The sequence below is a fragment of the Bos indicus x Bos taurus genome, chromosome 7 (genome assembly GCF_003369695.1).
Source record: "Bos indicus x Bos taurus breed Angus x Brahman F1 hybrid chromosome 7, Bos_hybrid_MaternalHap_v2.0, whole genome shotgun sequence".
Lineage (NCBI taxonomy): Eukaryota > Metazoa > Chordata > Mammalia > Artiodactyla > Bovidae > Bos > Bos indicus x Bos taurus.
The window spans coordinates 51,780,004-51,797,947 of record NC_040082.1 but is presented as its reverse complement, the minus strand read 5'-3'; the positions used below and the strand labels follow the sequence as shown (position 1 = coordinate 51,797,947).

The 17,944-nt window shown below is 45.2% G+C and overlaps 1 protein-coding gene and 1 long non-coding RNA gene across 4 annotated transcripts in view; one reads left to right on the top strand and one right to left on the bottom strand.

Moving 5' to 3' along the window:
* JAKMIP2 (janus kinase and microtubule interacting protein 2) overlaps nucleotides 1-1,122 on the bottom strand; it is a 190,768-nt gene extending 189,646 nt beyond the window's left edge. Inside the window, exon 1 of one of the 3 annotated variants that reach the window (XM_027546046.1) lies at nucleotides 808-1,122. The gene's annotated coding sequence lies outside the window, so the exon portion shown is untranslated. The remainder of the gene's footprint in view (nucleotides 1-807) is intronic. The other 2 variants (XM_027546048.1, XM_027546047.1) reach the window with 2 other exon arrangements.
* Nucleotides 1,123-1,230: 108 nt separating this feature from the next.
* On the top strand, nucleotides 1,231-5,389 carry LOC113896571. Its single transcript, XR_003512056.1, has 3 exons — nucleotides 1,231-1,318; nucleotides 3,377-3,510; nucleotides 3,756-5,389. It is a non-coding gene; the product is annotated as an uncharacterized LOC113896571 (long non-coding RNA).
* The last annotated feature ends 12,555 nt before the right edge of the window (nucleotides 5,390-17,944 follow it).

Genomic DNA, 17,944 nt, shown 5'->3' with positions numbered 1-17,944 from the left:
GATCACAATGAAACTAAGGGACAATAACAAGAATAAATCTTGCATTAATCCAAATGAAGTCAATGAATAATAATACAAACCAGAAGCATAGTCTCAAAAATATGCAATTATCTCCAAGCATGCAAGGGCATTTAAAACCCATAAAAATCATTGCAAAGCACACTCTGCATATAAATATGTTTCATAAATGCTAAGTAACATGTGTATAGATGATATGCATATCCACAGGGTATCCATTTGTGTGATCACAATCAAATCTGTACATTAAAAATGAAATTCTATCTGGCAAATTGTTTCTCAGCAAGAGCACACCAGAATATGAAATAAAAGGCTAAATTCTGGGGCTACCTTTTCTTAGCAATGAAGGAAATAAACAAAATCACCTTATAATTGGGCCTGCAGGCTTAGGAGGCACCAAATGTGTTTTTGAAGGAAGGCCCGACCCTATATGTGAGAGCTGCAAATGAAATGATTCCTTTCAATAACATCTATTTCTTGGGAGCTCTTTTTCCACCCCCTGATTCTGTTGCTAAGCTTGGAAGGAAAGGAACCAAGTGGCTCAGTCTGCATTCTGAGCCAGTTCAAGATAAAATCAGAACACCAAATATACATTTTTTTAAACACAAGCAGATGCCTCCTCACTTCTCTCTCCCTGGCAACCTTCCTCTCTTCCCAGCCCCATCACTGTCTCCACATCTTCCTCCCCATCACTGAGGGAGTCATTGTTCAATGAAGGCCACAAATGTATACACAGGTTATTTAATAGTCAGCTAAATCAAGAAGCGAACCTCGCTCCCTGCTACTTACCATGCTGAGATCCGGAGAAGCTGTTGAAAGGAAGGAGAGATGCAAACTGAATCCATTTTCCTTGTGACCGAGTCGGATGCAGCCTCCGAACCCAACATCAGCAGCGGCTGCCGGGATTTCTTCCCCTCCCTCTCTGGTTGGCGACGGTGCTAATAGGAACCACCCTTCCAGCCCTCACTGGAGTATCAGCAGTCGAAGCGGCAGAAGCAGCAGCATCACCACTTGGCCTCCTCCCTCTCGGAGGATGGGGTGAGCTCAGAAGCAGCCAGGAACTTGCAGCAGACACCTCCTCTGGCTCCTCCTCTCCTGCCCCCTCCTCCGAAACCCCACCCCTGCTGCGGTAGAGGCTGCCTGCCCTGGCAGCTGCCGGTTGTCATGGCAACCACCAATGGCAAGCGACCAGGCTAAGGGGGAGGGGAGATGGGCGAAAGGAGTTGCGGGGGCTGGAGGGGAGTGAATTCGTGCTGCTGCCCTCTGGGATGCTCTTGGTCTCTCCTACCGTGGACTTCAGGTTTTTAAAAATGGGGCAAGGGTGTATAGCCATGGGAAGAGAATAATTTAAATTTAATCGAAATGTAGACTGAATCATACAAGACAGCTTAACTGTTTTTTTCATTTTCTATGGTTTTCCAATAAATGTTATTAAATTTGCCATTGAATAAATAATAGCAAATATGGAGAAAGTTATATTATGTAATAGGAGATTATTATCACTCCAAATACGTTTGTCTTTTATAGCATCTTTTACTCAAAGGCACTCAAGGTTGTTAACAAGGAAAACGAGTGACTGGAATTTGCAATGTTTAAGAGTCTGAGTCCTTGTCACTGCTCTCTGCTTGTTCTTCTCTAGTGAGTCACTGGTCTTACTATTTTTCCAACTCCCTCTCTTAAGAGGAACTGGAGGTGTTTGGCATGCCCCTGTGGCAAAGGAAATTAGAACAGAGGAAACAGAAATTCCTTGAGCAACCACTGCTGTCAGTCAGTGGATAGTTCCAAACCCTTTTAGTGTCAGACTCCTGAAGTGTTCAATTTCCTGCAGGAAATTCCATGCTATTTCAAGTATGCCCTTTTGGAGGTCCCACGCCAGCTGGTGGTCTGGGTGGTCGGTTGGTAGAAAGGACGTGAAAGCAGCAGTGCTGTGTTCTAGATGAATTCTAACTATAAATTATAAATGACACTAGTATTTATCTCGGGCAGTACTTGTAAAGATCGAATGAGATAATGCACTAAAGCACTGGGCATGTAGTAAGCGTACAATAAATGTTTACTCTTCTTACTATTATTAGTAGTGGTGGTAGAACATTGTAGCCACTCCTTGATCCAAGAGATTGAAGGAATAGCACGGCAATCTCAGAATGGGAAAAAATTAAGGCGAGAAAACAATGTGTGATAACTGTGATGTTGATGATGATGGTTATGGTGACGACGATGGCAAAAACAGTAAGGCTCTGAGAGATTCAAAGTTCTCTAACACGTGACAAGTTAGGATGTTGTAAGTCTTAAAAGAGTTAAATAAATTTCCCAAATCCACATGGCTAATGCACAGCAGAGCCAGAATTAAAACTCTGACACTTCTATCACTAGCATTTGCTCTCTCAACCATTACATTTTCTGCCACTTCTCCATGGAATAGAGGTACTCTTTTTTAAGTTGTTTAAATTGTTTTTATTTTTTGGCCGTGCTGGATCTACGTTGCTGCGTAGGCTTTTCTCTAGTTGTGGTGAGTGGGGGCTACTCTCTAGTTGGGAAGCACGGGCTTCTCACTGCTGTGCCTTCTTGTTGTGGAGCACGGGCTCTAGGGTACACAGGCTTCGTTCAGTGGTTGCAGCTCCCAGGCTCTAGAGCACAGATTCAATAGTTGTGGTACACAGGCTTAATTGCTCCATGGCATGTGGGATCTTCCCGGATCAGGGATCGAACCCGTGTCTCCTGCACTGGCAAACGGTTCTTTACCACTGAGCTACCAGGGAAACCCTGGAGATACCCTTTGTTCTTAACCTGTAGGGTTATTTACAGATTCACATAGGATTAGCACAAATTTCAGTCAGACAATCTGGGCTTGACTGACTTTTGATATAATTTGGAACATGTTAATTAACTTCCCTGAACCTATGTTTCTTCACCTGTGAGATGGAAATCATCATAGAACCTCATCATGGGAATCCAATAGGGTGATGCATGTGGAGCATTAGCACATATCTAGCACATAGTAAATGTTCAATAAATGTTAGCTATGATGATTTGTTGCTCATTCTTAAGTAATGTTAAAATAGGAGAGGACTTTTTCCTGCTTGGGTTCACACTTAATATCAGGGCCTTATTCTAACAAAGCTGACTTGACGGTAATTAGGTGGTTGAGGAAAGGCTTGCAACTCATCCTCAACACTTGGCATTGCCTTCCCCTCAAGGGAACGCTGGCATCCTGCTCCCATCAGAGCCTCGACAATCGCACAGTCTACACACACTTGGACATCAGCATCACGTAGGTATAGTTGTATAGCATAAAATAATGGGTTGTTATAGTCTAGCTTTTTTATTCTTCTCTGTATTTTATCTGCTGTCTCCACAGAAATGATCATGTAAGTAAGCAGAGAAAAAAGCTGCAGACTGTAGAAGCTCAGATGTATTTAGGTGATGAAATCTTCCCCATAGGCCTTGTGAGAAAGCATTTCATCTTGAGTATCAAGAGCTGACTTGGGTGTGGTGAGTAACTCTAGTTTTCTCTCTTCCTATCAACATATAGTCAATTGGAGGGGAAACGTGTTTGGTGTTCCCTATTTGAATAAGTCCATAATTTAATGACTCAAGCAGTTTTTGTTTAGTTGTGTCCAACTCTTTTGAGACCCCTTGGACTGTAGCCTGCCAGGCTCCTCTGTCCATGGATTTCCCAGGCCAGAATACTTTTCCCAGGCCAGAATACTGGAGTGAGTTGCCATTTCATTTTCCAGGGGATGTTCCCAAACCAGAGATGGAACACACATGTACTGCACTGGCAAATGGATTCTTTTCCACTGAGCCACCAGGGAAGCCCACTCAAATAGTATTCTTCCCTTTTTTTTTTTTTGCCATATCCATGCTGTACTGTTACCATTATTTAATAATAGTTTTCTTTAGATGTTTATGTGATATTTATTTTTGTTAACTTTAATTATTTGTTATTTATTTACTTTAAAAGAAAATTTGTCTCTGGCTTCAGCAGAACGTTAATAAAATTAGGCATAGTAAAGAGAATGTTCCCAGAGAATGGCATGTAATGTAAAACAATATTTTTTTAAAACAGAGATTTCAGCTTCATTTGTAAGAATTTTTAGTTAAAACAAAAAAATTTTAAATTTCATTCCTTCTCTCTATTGGCATTTCCTCTGTTACCGTGTTCTATCCCATGGTATCTATCATCTTTTAATATACTATGTTATTTATTTGGGTTTTAAAATTTTCATCTGTTTCTCCCCACTAGAATGCTAGCTATGAAATAGTAGTGATATTTGTTAGTTTATTTGTGAACAGCACCTGACCCATATTATATGCTCAATAAATATTTGTTGAATGAACAAGCCAGTAAATAAATGAACTATCAAAATTCTGCATTGAATTATGGATAAATAAGTTATTATAACATTATTTGTCCAGTTAAATATTTTTGATATTTCTAAAAATTAAAAAGTAATTACAGTAATTATCCTTTTAGTATACATGCATATCAGCATAATGTGTATCTAATGCATATTTTTAAAGTATATATCTATTAAAATGGAAATGTTGGCCCACGCAAATTCAGAGTCATCTAGCATATTGCTGGCGGTCTTTGGGAAACACTTGTTTTGTTCTAAGAGCATCTTTTCCAGAAGTACTAAAGGTGACCAGACTGTCTACCTCTCCTTAGACCTCTCTAAGTTTGACTCTGAATTCTATGTCTGGAAAAAAGATGGTGTGAATGTCTGAAAAAGTAGATGGCATGTGTGGGTCTTGGCTCCAAAAGCGGCATTAAATTTTCAGGAGAAACCACAGCATTATGGGAGGAAGCTGCAAAGTTTGAGCTCAGGAGACAGACTACCTGGACCGAGTCCACACTTCACTATATTCTTTTCTGAGTGACCTTGGGCAATTTGCTTAATTTCTCTGTGCCTCAGTTTCTTTTGAAAATCAAAGTTCATGTGTGCCAAGAGCCAACATGTATTTGGCATGTAATAAATAAGTAATGTTATCTAATATTATTATTAATATAATTTTTAATAACTATGGTTATACACAGCACATTTTTCTAGGTGTTTACAGAACACTCAGATCACTCCAGGCTATTCTAAGAACTTGCCGTTATGAGTGCAGATCAACTGCCAGCAGACTATGAGGCATTCTGGAGATGTTTATCTCAGAGATAGGCCAATGTCCTGATTCCACCCCCTCCTCCCGCCCCGGCAGAAGGGGCAACAAGCTAGGGATCATAGATGTGACTGCTGTTTATTCCCTGTCTATTCTGTAGGAGATTCTTAGCATATTGTGTGTTTACAGAGAACATTAAATGGAAGTGTCACGCGAGTGTATGTTCCTCGGTTCTTCGTCTCGTCACAACAAAGATTTGGAGCAACGGACATTAAAGCCCTCGGCACATCACAGCTCTCGGGTCTTGGACAAACTGTGTTACAGCTCTTAGGCAAATCAGTGTTACAGCTCCATTTTATTTAGAAGATAGCAGGAGAATCTAAGACTCAAAGAGAAGAGAGTGGAGGAGTGCGTGGGGGGGGGGGAGGGAGAGAGAGAGAGGGAGAGAGAGCGCGCGCACATGCACGCGGGAAAGAGAGAGTCCGTGAGAAAGCACTTTGGCTCCTCCTTTTATATGTTTTTCCTCCACCTGGGCCTGCCCTATACAAATTGGGCTTAGCCAGGAGTGCTGTTTGTTCTGTTTGTTCTGCCTGAAGTCTTCACTCTGGTCCTCGGACCTTCCTTGTCTTTTAGCCACCGCCATTTTGGACTCCTTTTCCCTATTCTACCTACCTAACATTCCCCCCTCAAGAGATACGAGGCCCAATTCTTTGGGAATAGAGGCGTCGAGGTCTTTCTGGCTACTTCCTGCTGAACTGGGGAGGCGAGGGGTATTGGGCCTCCCCCTCTTGCTAGTCTCCATCCTCAGAGTCCTTATAGTGGTGTCCAAGGGTGTGTGATATTTTCCGTGGTCAACTGTAGTTTTATATCTTTGCTGAACTGGCACTGCATGTTGTAGCTGGTTGACCTGGGCAGAGACAAAACAGGTTAGACAATTGACAGTACATGGAATAATCATAAGCATCATCAATATAGCATAACAAGGACTAGTAGGGACATGGTCAATTTTAAATTCACATCGCCAGGATAGCTCAAGTCCTTCCTTGTTCAGGGATCAGAAGATCTATCTCCTGTCTGTCTTGGAGTACAGTCTCTGTCAAGCTGTGTTGGCTCCTTAGAGTTATCCTGAGAAATCTTATCCCCAGAAACCAGATTTTGGGGGTGTTCATTAGAATGGCACTCATTGGTAGTTCTGAATAGGTATCTAAGATCTCCCAGGGGCTCACAGGTGTATTGAGTGTCCTCTTCTGTTTTCTTCCACAGCTTAACTCGTGAGTAGTGAATCCAGGAGTCATGTCCTGGTACCTTGACTGCTGTGGGGGTAGAAAGTATTACAGGGTAGGGGCCCTTCCATGTGGGCTGGAGGTGAGCCTTTGGGGACCCATCTTTCCAGACTTTAATTAGGACTTGAGTCCCTGGAGCATATAGTGGTGACTCTTTAGAATCTTTTGGGTCCTGGTTCATACCCCACAAGCGTATATCCTGTTGGAATTGCCCAATGGCCATGGTATAAGACTGGAGGGTCTGACCCTCTGGATCTAGGAAGAGGTCATTGACATAAACAAAAGGTCTCCCATATAGCATCTCTTAAGGACTACCTGTTCCTTAGGGGCAATGCAGGTGCAGAGGAGAGCTATTGGTAAAGCCTCCTTCCATCCCAGGGAGGTCTCCTGGGTTATCTTTTTTATCGCTGATTTTAAGAATTGATTGGCTCTTTCTACTTTTCCTGAAGATTGAGGCCTCCAGGCACAATGGAGATAATAAGTAATGCCCAATGCTTTCAAGACCCCTTGGGTGACCTTAGAAGTAAATGATGTCCCATTGTCACTTTGTAATGACCTGGGCAGACCAAATCTTGGAATGATTTCATGGAGCAGGTTTTTTTACCACCTCCTCAGCCTTCTCAGTCTGGGTGGGAAAGCCTTCAATCCATCCTGTGAATGTATCTATCATAACTAATAGGTATTTATACCCTTGAGAAACTGGCATCTGGGTGAAGTCCATCTGCCAGTCCTCTCCTGGGTAGGCCCCACATCATTGGACGGGCTGGGCCAGCTGGGGTCTTCAAGCTCCTTGAGGGTTGTTTAACTGGCAAATGGGACAAGAGGAGACCACCTGTCTTATAGTTGTTTGGAGGCCTGTTCCTCTAAAGGACCTTTCTAGTAATCTTTGGAGGGCCTTTTCTCCCTCCAAAGTAGTGGCATGTAAGGAGTTAACCAACTTCCATTGGAGGTTTCCAGGCAGAAAAAGGAGTCCCTCCTTTTGGAACCACCCCATATGATCTTCTTGAAAGCCCTCGCTCTTAGCTTTAAGAATCTCACCTTCAGTATATGAAGGAGTTTCTGGCAAATTAGTCTGTGGAACTAAGGTGGCAATCCCTATTAGGTCATGGTTCTGTAATGCTGCTCTCCTAGCTGCCTGATGAGCTGCTTGGTTACCTCGTGCCACTTCCGTGTTCCCTTTTTGGTGTCCTTTACAGTGGGAGACTGAAACCTCAGTAGGCAGATGGACTGCCTCCAAGAGTCGAAGAATGTGATCACCATATTTGATTGGGGACCCTCAGGTGGTCAAGTGGCCCCTTTCTTTCCAAACAGCCACATGTGCATGTAGTACCAGAAAGGCATACTTGGATCAGTGTAAATGGCTATTCTTTTTCCTTTTCCCAGCTTTAAAGCTCAAGTCAGGGCTATGAGCTCAGCTAATTGGGCTGAAGTACCTGGTGGCAGAGGCTTAGCCTCTATGGTCTCAAAATTGGAGACTACTGCATACCCAGCTCTTTTTCCATTCAAGACAAAGCTGCTTCCATCAGTGTACCAGATTTCCTCAGGATTGGTCAGAGGATCTTCTGACAATCCCTCTCGGGGTTTTGTCTAGTGGTCCAAGGTTTCTAGACAAGAGTGAAAGGGGAGAGAGCCCTCGGGGGTAGGGAGGAGAGTGGCTGGGTTAAGAACCTCACAAGGGCATATAGTGAGGCCTGGATTTTCCATCAGCATTACTTTATATCTGAGGATTCTTTGATCAGACATCCATAAATGGCCTCTCCCATTTAGCAGTTGTTTTACTTGGTGGCTGGTAAAAATAGTTAGTTTGCCCCCAAAGGAGAGTTTTAAAGCATCTTCTATCATGATTGCAATAGCTGCAAGATTTCGAAGGCAGGAGGGCCAACCTTGGGAAGTTGGATCGAGCCTCTTGGATAAGTGAGCTACAGGCTGGGGCTCAGATCCCAACCTTGGAGTTAACACTCCCAAGGCTATTCCCTCTCTTTCATGGACATAAATTGGAATGCTTTTTCTGGGTCTGGCAACCTCAAGGCAGGTGCCTGAGTTAAGGCCTGTTTTAGTGTAGCCTCTGCCTCCTTTTGAGGAGTTCCCCACATCAGTGGGATTGAATCATCTCGTCCCTTTAAGCTTTCATATAAGGGCTGGGCAATTAGACCATAGTTGGGTATCCAGATTCTACAATAACCAGTTATCCCCAGGAAAGCTCACAATTGTTTTTGAGTCGTGGGGGAGGGCAACTGGAGGATTCCTTGTACCCGATCAGAGGACAGCCTCCTGGACCCGTGTGTAATCTGAACTCCCAGGTAAGTGACCTTTGTCTTGACCATCTGTGCCTTAGCACGGGAGACTTTATATCCCCTTTCTGCCAAGAAGTTTAGAACCTGAATTGCATGTTGTTGGGCGCTTTTCTCATCTGGAGAGCAGATTAGTAGGTCATCTACGTATTATAATATTTTCCTATTAGGTCCCAGGTCCAGGTCTAGGAGATCTCAGCTAAGGGCCTGTCCAAACAGGTGGGGGCTATCTCTGAACCCCTGAGGTAATACTGTCCAAGTCATCTGTTGGTGTTTTTTCTCCTGGGGCCTCCCACTCAAAGGCAAAAAGGTATTGGGATTCTTTAGCCAGTGGTATGCAAAAAAATGCATCTTTAAGATCCAAGACTGTAAACCATTTGGCACTGGGTGGGATTTCTCCCAAGATTACATAGGGATTGGGTACTGTGGGATGGAGGGGGGCTACAGCTTCATTTATGATCTGGAGATCTTGAACCATTCGCCAGGTTCCGTCTTTTTTCTTTACTGAGAGGATTGGGGTGTTACATGGCGAACTGGTGGAGACCAATAGCCCACAAGCAAGGAATTTATTTATTAAAGGCTGTAGTCCCTCCCGAGCCTCTCTTTTGAGAGGATATTGTTTCCAATTAGGAATTCGAGTGGGGTCTTGGAGGACAATGATGACCGGTTCAGCTTGGTGGGCTCGTCCAGGAATCCCCTGGTCCCACACCTGGGGGTTAATCTTGTCTTCCCATAGTTTTTGGTCCCTCTCTATTGAAGGTGTAATGGGTTCTTCAGTAGTAACCAGGAGCTATAGAGCTCTAGGGGCTGAAAAACTTCCCATCACAAGGGTGGTCCCCAGTTTAGTGAGTATATCTCTTCCCAATAAGGGGGTAGGACACTCAGGGACCACCAGAAACTGGTGGGAAAATATTTGTCCATCCCAACAACAAAGAAGTGCTCGGGTGAATCTTTAGTAGTTGCTTTTCCTGTAGCACCCAAAATGGTACAGGTTTAGGAAGAGAAGGCTCTGGAGTAGGAGATCAAGACAGAGTAGGTAGCCCCTGTGTCAACCAAGAAATTCTCAGACCTACCTGCCACATCCAGTTGCACCCTTGGCTCCAGCCCCGTGATGGTTATCTGTGACAGGCGGGCTGGCTGGAGCGGGCCGCTTCAGTCGTCTTGAACCATCGTGAGGGTAGGCTTGGCGCTTGACCTTAAGGCTCTTGGGTCCCAAGGGCAGAGTGCCGCCCAATGTCCCAGTTGATGGCATTTGTGGCAAGCCGTTCTAGGAGACTTGTCATGGTTTGGACACTCTTTGGCCCAATGCCCCGCCTGTCTACAGATCAGGCATCTGTCTCATGCCTTGTCCCTCAAGGACTCGGGGTTTGCCATAGGGCTTCTCTGGAGGGCGGCCAGCATCTGGGCATGCCTTGTCTCTTTCTTTCTCTCCTTCTCCTGGGCCTGGGCCTCCTTCTGTTCTCTGTTATAAAAGGTATTGGTGGCTGTCTGGACCATCTCATCTAAAGAGGCAGCAGGGTCCTACTGTTGTAGCTGCTGTAACTTAATTCTGATATCTGATGCACATTGGGACAGGAATTTGTCCTTTAAAATCACCCGTCCCTCATAAGAGTCTAAGTCCAGGTTGGTAAACTTTTGGAGTGCCTCTTTTAGCCTCTCCAGAAAGGCAATGGGGTTCTCATTGGGCTCTTGAGTTATTGCTGAGGCTGGGCACAGTCCCACAAGTAACAGGCTTCTTTATGTTTCCATGGGTGGACTTCGTTAGGGGTGAGTCTTTCTAAAGCTTATTCTACCCAGAACTGTTACAACCTGAGAGCCAGGCGTCCCGGGTCAGGGTGCAGATCCCCAGGCAGACTGAGGCGTGACAGCCTCCTAGAGATCGAATCCCCAGGCTGGTCGAGGCGTGACAGCCTCCTGAGGATTGGGTCCTTGGGCAGGTCGAGGCATGACGACCTCCTGGGACCCCTGGGACTAGAGGATCCCCGAACAGGTTGAGGCGTGACAACCTTTCGAAGACCGATCCCTAGGCAGGTCAAGGCGTGATGACCTCCTGGGATCCCCCGGACTGGAGTTTGGGCATCCCCAAGATCTCCAGTGTGACCAGTGCTGGGTAGAATTAAGAGATTTGTAACTCATTGCTAGTTTGCCCACCATGGACGGGAATAGTTCATCTTACCCAGAACTGTTGCAACCTGAGAGCCAAGCATCCCCGGGTCAGGGTGCAGATCCCCAGGCAGACTGAGGCGTGACAGCCTCCTAGAGATCGAATCCCCGGGCAGGTCGAGGCGTGACGACCTCCTGGGACCCCTGGGACTAGAGGATCCCCAAGCAGGTTGAGGCATGACAACCTCTCGAAGACTGATCCCTAGGTAGGTCAAGGCGTGATGACCTCCTGGGACCCCCTGGACTGGAATTTGGGCGTCCCCAAGATCTCCAGTGTGACCAGTATTGGGTAGGATTAGGGGGTTGGATATTATAGAGTATTCCCCTCCCAAGGCCAGCTATTTTCTGGTTGTCTCTTCAGAAGATTGTAGAAACCTTGTGGGTCTGGATGGGGCTCAGGAAAAGAGCATGAAACAGGAGGGAAGGGGGCAGAGCACAAACTTTGAAAGAATGGCATAGCACAAGGTTATAATGTAAACCAATTAAAATCAGTTGGGTCCAAGATGACAAGTCAAATTCAAGTAAACCTTAATCCCCAATCTATAAGCCAACAGACACACCCAGAGGTGGCAAGACAGCTCCAAGGCACAAGGTCAGAAGAGGGAGGAGTGGGTGGTTCCCAATGGCTGGGATGATCCTCTCACTCATTAGCATATGAATTCCATCCCCTCACAAAACCTAGCCAGGCCTAATATCATGGCTGAAGCCCTTGCCCTCAGCAATGGTTCATACCCTGAAGGGTGGCTTCTCTCTGGATCCTAACAAATCTACCTCTCATCACTTTGTCTCTCAATGAATTTTTGCAATGAGACATCAGAGCCTGAGTTTCATTAGTTTTGGCTGGGCTTGAGTCCCGGGAGAGAGCTGAAGGACAGGAGGAAAAAGCAGTGGGAAAAACGTGCCAAGGAATCCCCTTCATAGCCCGCCAGAAAGTTTGATAAATATCTGACCAGTGCTCACAGTTTCATTGGTCTGATCTTTGGCACAGAGAAGAGAAAGGACAGAAGAACCCCCACCGGCTTGGGTAACAGCTACTGGGGCTCAGCAGAACGCCTTTGGGACATGCTGAGGAGTAGCCTCTCCAGAGTCCCTCAATTGTGCCCCTGCCACCCGCCTGTTTGCAGGAGGTTCAAGGAAACAAGAAACGAGAGATTGTAAAGGTTCCTCCAGCCATAGGAGCGAGGACCTCTTACCTTAACCGGAGGTCTTCTGGAATCTGAGACTGGGCCGCGTGAGCTTTCTGCTGAGTTCGTTTTTCGCTGTCCCGGTTTCCAGCATGATGGGCCTTCCCCTGCAATGGGTTTCTTCGCCTTCCGCTTCTAATGCGGGAGCTTCACTGAGTTGGGCTCCTGTTGTGCTTGGCCTCTTCCACGTGGAGGTTGTTTCAGCCAGGTTATATCCTAGTCACGGCACCATAGATGTCATGCGAGTGTATGTTCCTCGGTTCTTTGTCTCATCACAACAAAGATTTGGAGCAACGGACATTAAAGCCCTCGGCGCATCACAGCTCTCGGGTCTTGGACAAACTGTGTTACAGCTATTAGGCAAATCAGTGTTACAGCTCCATTTTATTTAGAAGATAGCAGGAGAATCTAAGACTCAAAGAGAAGAGAGTGGAGGAGTGCGTGGGGGGGTGGGGGGGGAGGAGGGAGAGAGAGAGAGGGAGAGAGAGCGCGCGCACATGCACGAGGGAGAGAGAGAGTCTGTGAGAAAGCACTTTGGCTCCTCCTTTTATATGTTTTTCCTCCACCTGGGCCTGCCCTATACAAATTGGGCTTAGCCAGGAGTGCTGTTTGTTCTGTTTGTTTTGCCTGAAGTCTTCACTCTGGTCCTCTGACCTTCCTTGTCTTTTAGCCACCGCCATTTTGGACTCCTTTTCCCTATTCTACCTACCTAACAGAAGCATCCAGGATCTTCTTGAGGTCATTAAGGTATCATTCTGATCTCACTGCATGTCCTTTATCAACACCACCAGCAAGCAAGTATATCAGAAGCACTCTCCCATGAACTCCTCATTCCTATGGCCAACCACCTTGTGGATGACTCTACACTCTGCCTTTGCTCACCCTATAACCTCTGAAAGTCCCTTCTCTGCCCTAATTCTTCAGCCTTCAAGATTTATCCATCACCTCCTTCAGGGACTCTTCACTGATACTAGGATTAGCATGAGATTAGCATTAGAAATGAGATTCCTGCAGTCCCTTGTCACATCTTTATTAATATGCTAATGATGTTGGGTAAAGGATCTACCTGCAATGCAGGAAACACAGGAGACAGGGGTTTGATCCCTGGGTCAAGAAGATCCCCTGGAGGAGTGCATGGCAACCCACTTCAGTCTTCTAAACTGAAAAATCCCATGGACAGAGAAGCCTGGTAGGCTGTAGTCCAAAGGGTCACAGAGTCCAACACAACTGAGCATGCGTGCACAGGGAGGTAATGATGTTGAACCATAAATATTTCTTAGTCTTTTCTATTTGATTGTAAGCATTTTGAAGTCAGAAATACTGCTCATTCATTCATTTACTGATACATTAATGATGTACTAGGTACCAAGAACACAGCTATGCACACTTTTCAAAGAACTTTATGTTCTCTGCTTTAGCTCCTCTCTGAAGACTCTGATGCTGGGAAAGATTAAAAGAAGGAGGAGAAGGGGACAACAGAGGATGAGATGGTTGGATGGCATCACTGACTCAATGGACATGAGTGTGAGCCAATTCCATGAGACGGTGAAGGACAGGGATACCTGGCATGCTGCAGTCCATGGGGTCATGAAGAGCTGGACAGGACCAAGCGACTGAACAACGACAATAACAACAGTATTGGATGCAAATTTCCTATGGCCACCCACCTGCAGTGTAGACTCACCCATAAGGTGGATGGCCATAGGAGTAAGGCCATAGGAGTTGTTTAGCAGATGTGAATCCTCCCCACAACCACACACACACACACACACACTCACACACACACACACACACAAATGAAAGAACTAATTGATGACCATGAGCACATATCCCCAGGCCTCCTGGAGACTAAGGACTGATAATGTTAACCCCCTGTGACGCCACTCTGCTGCCTCAGGGTTCAGATCAGATCAGATCAGTCTCTCAGTCGTGTCCGACTCTTTGCGACCCTATGAATCGCAGCACGCCAGGCCTCCCTGTCCATCACCAACTCCTGCAGTTCACTCAGACTCACATCCATCGAGTCAGTGATGCCATCCAGCCGTCTCATCCTCTGTCGTCCCCTTCTCCTCCTGCCCCCAATCCCTCCCAGCATCAGAGTCTTTTCCAATGAGTCAACTCTTCACATGAGGTGGCCAAAGTACTGGAGTTTCAGCTTTAGCATCAGTCCTTCCAAAGAAATCCCAGGGCTGATCTCCTTCAGAATGGACTGGTTGGATCTCCTTGCAGTCCAAGGGACTCTCAAGAGTCTTCTCCAACACCACAGTTCAAAAGCATCAATTCTTTGGCGCCCAGCCTTCTTCACAGACCAACTCTCACATCCATACATGACCACTGGAAAAACCATAGCCTTGACTAGATGAACCTTTGTTGGCAAAGTAATGTCTCTGCTTTTGAATATGCTATCTAGGTTGGTCATAACTTTCCTTCCAAGGAGTAAGCGTCTTTTAATTTCATGGCTGCAGTCACCATCTGCAGTGATCTTGGAGCCCAGAAAAATAAAGTCTGACACTGTTTCCACTGCTTCCCCATCTATTTCCCATGAAGTGATGGGACCGGATGCCATGATCTTCGTTTTCTGAATGTTGAGCTTTAAGCCAACTTTTTCACTCTCCACTTTCACTTTCATCAAGAGGCTTTTTAGTTCCTCTTCACTTTCTGCCATAAGGGTGGTGTCATCTGCATATCTGAGGTTATTGATATTTCTCCCAGCAATCTTGATTCCAGCTTGTGCTTCTTCCAGTCCAGCGTTTCTCATGATGTACTCTGCATATAAGTTAAATAAGCAGGGTGACAATATACAGCCTTGACGAACTCCTTTTCCTATTTGGAACCGGTCTGTTGTTCCGTGACCAGTTCTAACTGTTGCTTCCTGACCTGCATACAAATTTCTCAAGAGGCAGGTCAGGTGGTCTGGTATTCCCATCTCTTTCAGAATTTTCCACAGTTCATTGTGATCCACACAGTCAAAGGCTTTGGCATAGTCAATAAAGCAGAAATAGATGTTTTTCTGGAACTCTCTTGCTTTTTCCATGATCCAGCGGTTGTTGGCAATTTGATCTCTGGTTCCTCTTCCTTTTCTAAAACCAGCTTGAACATCAGGAAGTTCACGGTTCACATATTGCTGAAGCCTGGCTTGGAGAATTTTGAGCAGACAATAACAACAGTATTGGATGCAAATTTCCTATGGCCATCCACCTGCAGTGTAGACTCACCCATAAGGTGGTTGGCCATAGGAGTTGTTTAGCAGATGTGAATCCTCCCCACAACCACACACAAATGAAAGAATTAATTGATGACCATAAGCACATAGCCCCAGGCCTCCTGGAGACTAAGGACTGATAATGTTAACCCCCTGTGACGCCACTCTGCTGCCTCAGGGTTCAGTTCGGTTCAATTCAGTCTCTCAGTCATGTCTGACTCTTTGCGACCCCATGGACTGCAGCACGCCAGGCTTCCCTGTCCATCACCAATACCCGGAGCTTACCCAAACTTGTGTCCATCAAGTCAGTGATGGTATCCAACCATCTCACCCTCTGTCGTCCCCTTTTCCTCCCTCCTTCAGTCTTTCCCAGCATCCGGGTCTTTTCCAATAAGTCAGTTCTTCCCATCAGGTGGCCAAAGTATTGAAGTTTCAGCTTCAGCATCAGTCCTTCCAATGAATATTCAGGATTGATTTCCTTTAGGATTGACTGGTTGGATCCTCTTACTGTCCAAGGGGCTCTCAAGAGTCTTCTCCAGCACCACAGTTCAAAAGCATCAATTCTTCAGCACTCAGCTTTCTTTATGGTCCAACTCTCACATCCATACATGACTATATGGAAAAACCATAGCTTTGACTAGATGGACCTTTGTTGGCAAAGTAATGTCTCTGCTTTTTAATATGCTGTCTAGGTTTGTCATAGCTTTTCTTCTAAGAAGCAAGCATCTTTTAATGTCATGGCTGCAGTCACCATTTGCAGTGATTTTGGAACCCAAGAAAATAAAGTCTGTCACTGTTTCCATTGTTTCCCCATCTATTTGTCATGAAGTGTAGTGTCATTCAAAGAATGTGCATAAGCTGATCAAGTACCCTGAAACCCCTGCCCCCAACCAACATATTAAAAATGCTTTGCCAAAATGCTTCAGGGAGATTGAGGCTTTTCAGGGCTTAAGCCACCTCTCTCCTTGCATGGCCTTGTAATAAGCCTTTCTCTGCTCCAAAAAGAAAAAAAGACTACAAATTTTTTAAAAAATAAATGATATTGAGGGCTAAAACAAGAGAACTACAAGAAACTCTGATGGCATATAAAGGGAGAACATAACCAAACATAAACGTGTTTGAGAGCCTTGAAAAGCCATTCCTGGAAGAATTGTGGAGTATAGTGGAGGCAGGTGGCTTCAGACAAAAGGAAGTGCATGCTGGTCCTGAGGTGTGAAAGAACACAGCATGTTACTCAGTTTTTGTTCTATGTGAGTACATAGCATAGTACCCCAATAAAAATTAAAAAAAAAAATTTACAAGTTTCATTTCAGTATATGTACAGTTTTATTTTAATTTTTCTCTAATTTTTACTATGGGAGGCACCATAATTGTCAGAATTTCTACAATGCTTAGGAACTCAAAATGTCATTACTTACTGCGCTGAGAGGACTTTAGCCAAGTAGTACAATAAGTACCTGTACCCCACTGTGAACAAAACAGTCTTAGTTCCTGTCCTGGTAGAACTTAAGAGTCTGATAGGTGGTGCAGCCAAAGAATAAGAAAACCAACCACTAAACAAACAGCGAAATTTCACAAGTGCTATGAAGCAATGAATGACTTGGGGGAAGATAAGGATGGAGAAGTAGAGAGTGGGAATAACTCACTATGGGATGACATTTAAACTTAGAAATGAAGTATGGATTCTACCAGCCCAGTAAAAGCTAAGAAAAGAGAGTTTCCAATGGAAAGATGAGCTCTTTTCGAGAGGAAAAGCACAGAGGAGAAATATGTTTGATGGTCACCATAGTTGGATGGGCTTCCCAGGTGGCTCAGCGGTAAAGAATCTGTCTGCCAATGCAGGTGACCCAGAAGACACAGGTTCAATCCCTGGGCCAGGAAGATCCCATGGAGAAGGAAATGGCAATCTACTATAGTATCCTTGCTGGGGAAATCCCATGGACAGAGGAGTCTGATGGGCTGCAGTCCATGGGGTTGCAAAGAGTCGGATATGACTGAGCACTCACAAGCATGCATAGCTGGATATGGTGACCCTGAGGGAATGTGCCATGAGGGGAATTTGGAAAGGCAGAGAGGAACCAACGTATGCAGCATCCCCTGTCATTGCCTGACAGGGGGTAACAGCAGTTACCCCCTGTCAGGCAATTGGAGTTTTTCTTAAATGCAAGAAAGAATCATTGAAGACTTTAAATTTGGTTTGAAGCACTGTGGGAAGTGACATTTTTCTGGGCAACAGTGTAGTTAGGATGTAGTTATGATGCTGTGGTCATCTAGGCTGAACATGAGAGCAGTTAGATTAGAGTGGTGGTAGTAGATATGGGTTTCCCTGGTAACTCAGCTGGAAAAGAATCCACCTGCAATGCAGGAAACCTTGATTCAATTTCTGGGTATGAAAGATCCCCTGGAGAAGAAATAGGCTACCCAATCCAGTATTCATGGGCTTTCCTGGTGGTTCAGACAGTAAAGAATCTGCCTGCAGTGCAGGATACCTGGGTTCAACCCCTGGGTTTGGAAGATCACCTGAAGAAGGGCATGGTAACCCACTCCAGTATTCTTGCCTGGAGAATCCCCATGGGCAGAGGAGCCTGGAGGGCTACAGTCCATGGGGTCACAAAGAGTCAGACACGACTGAGTGACTGAGAACACCACAAGCACAAGCACAGCACAGTGGATATGGAGAAAATTGGACTATAT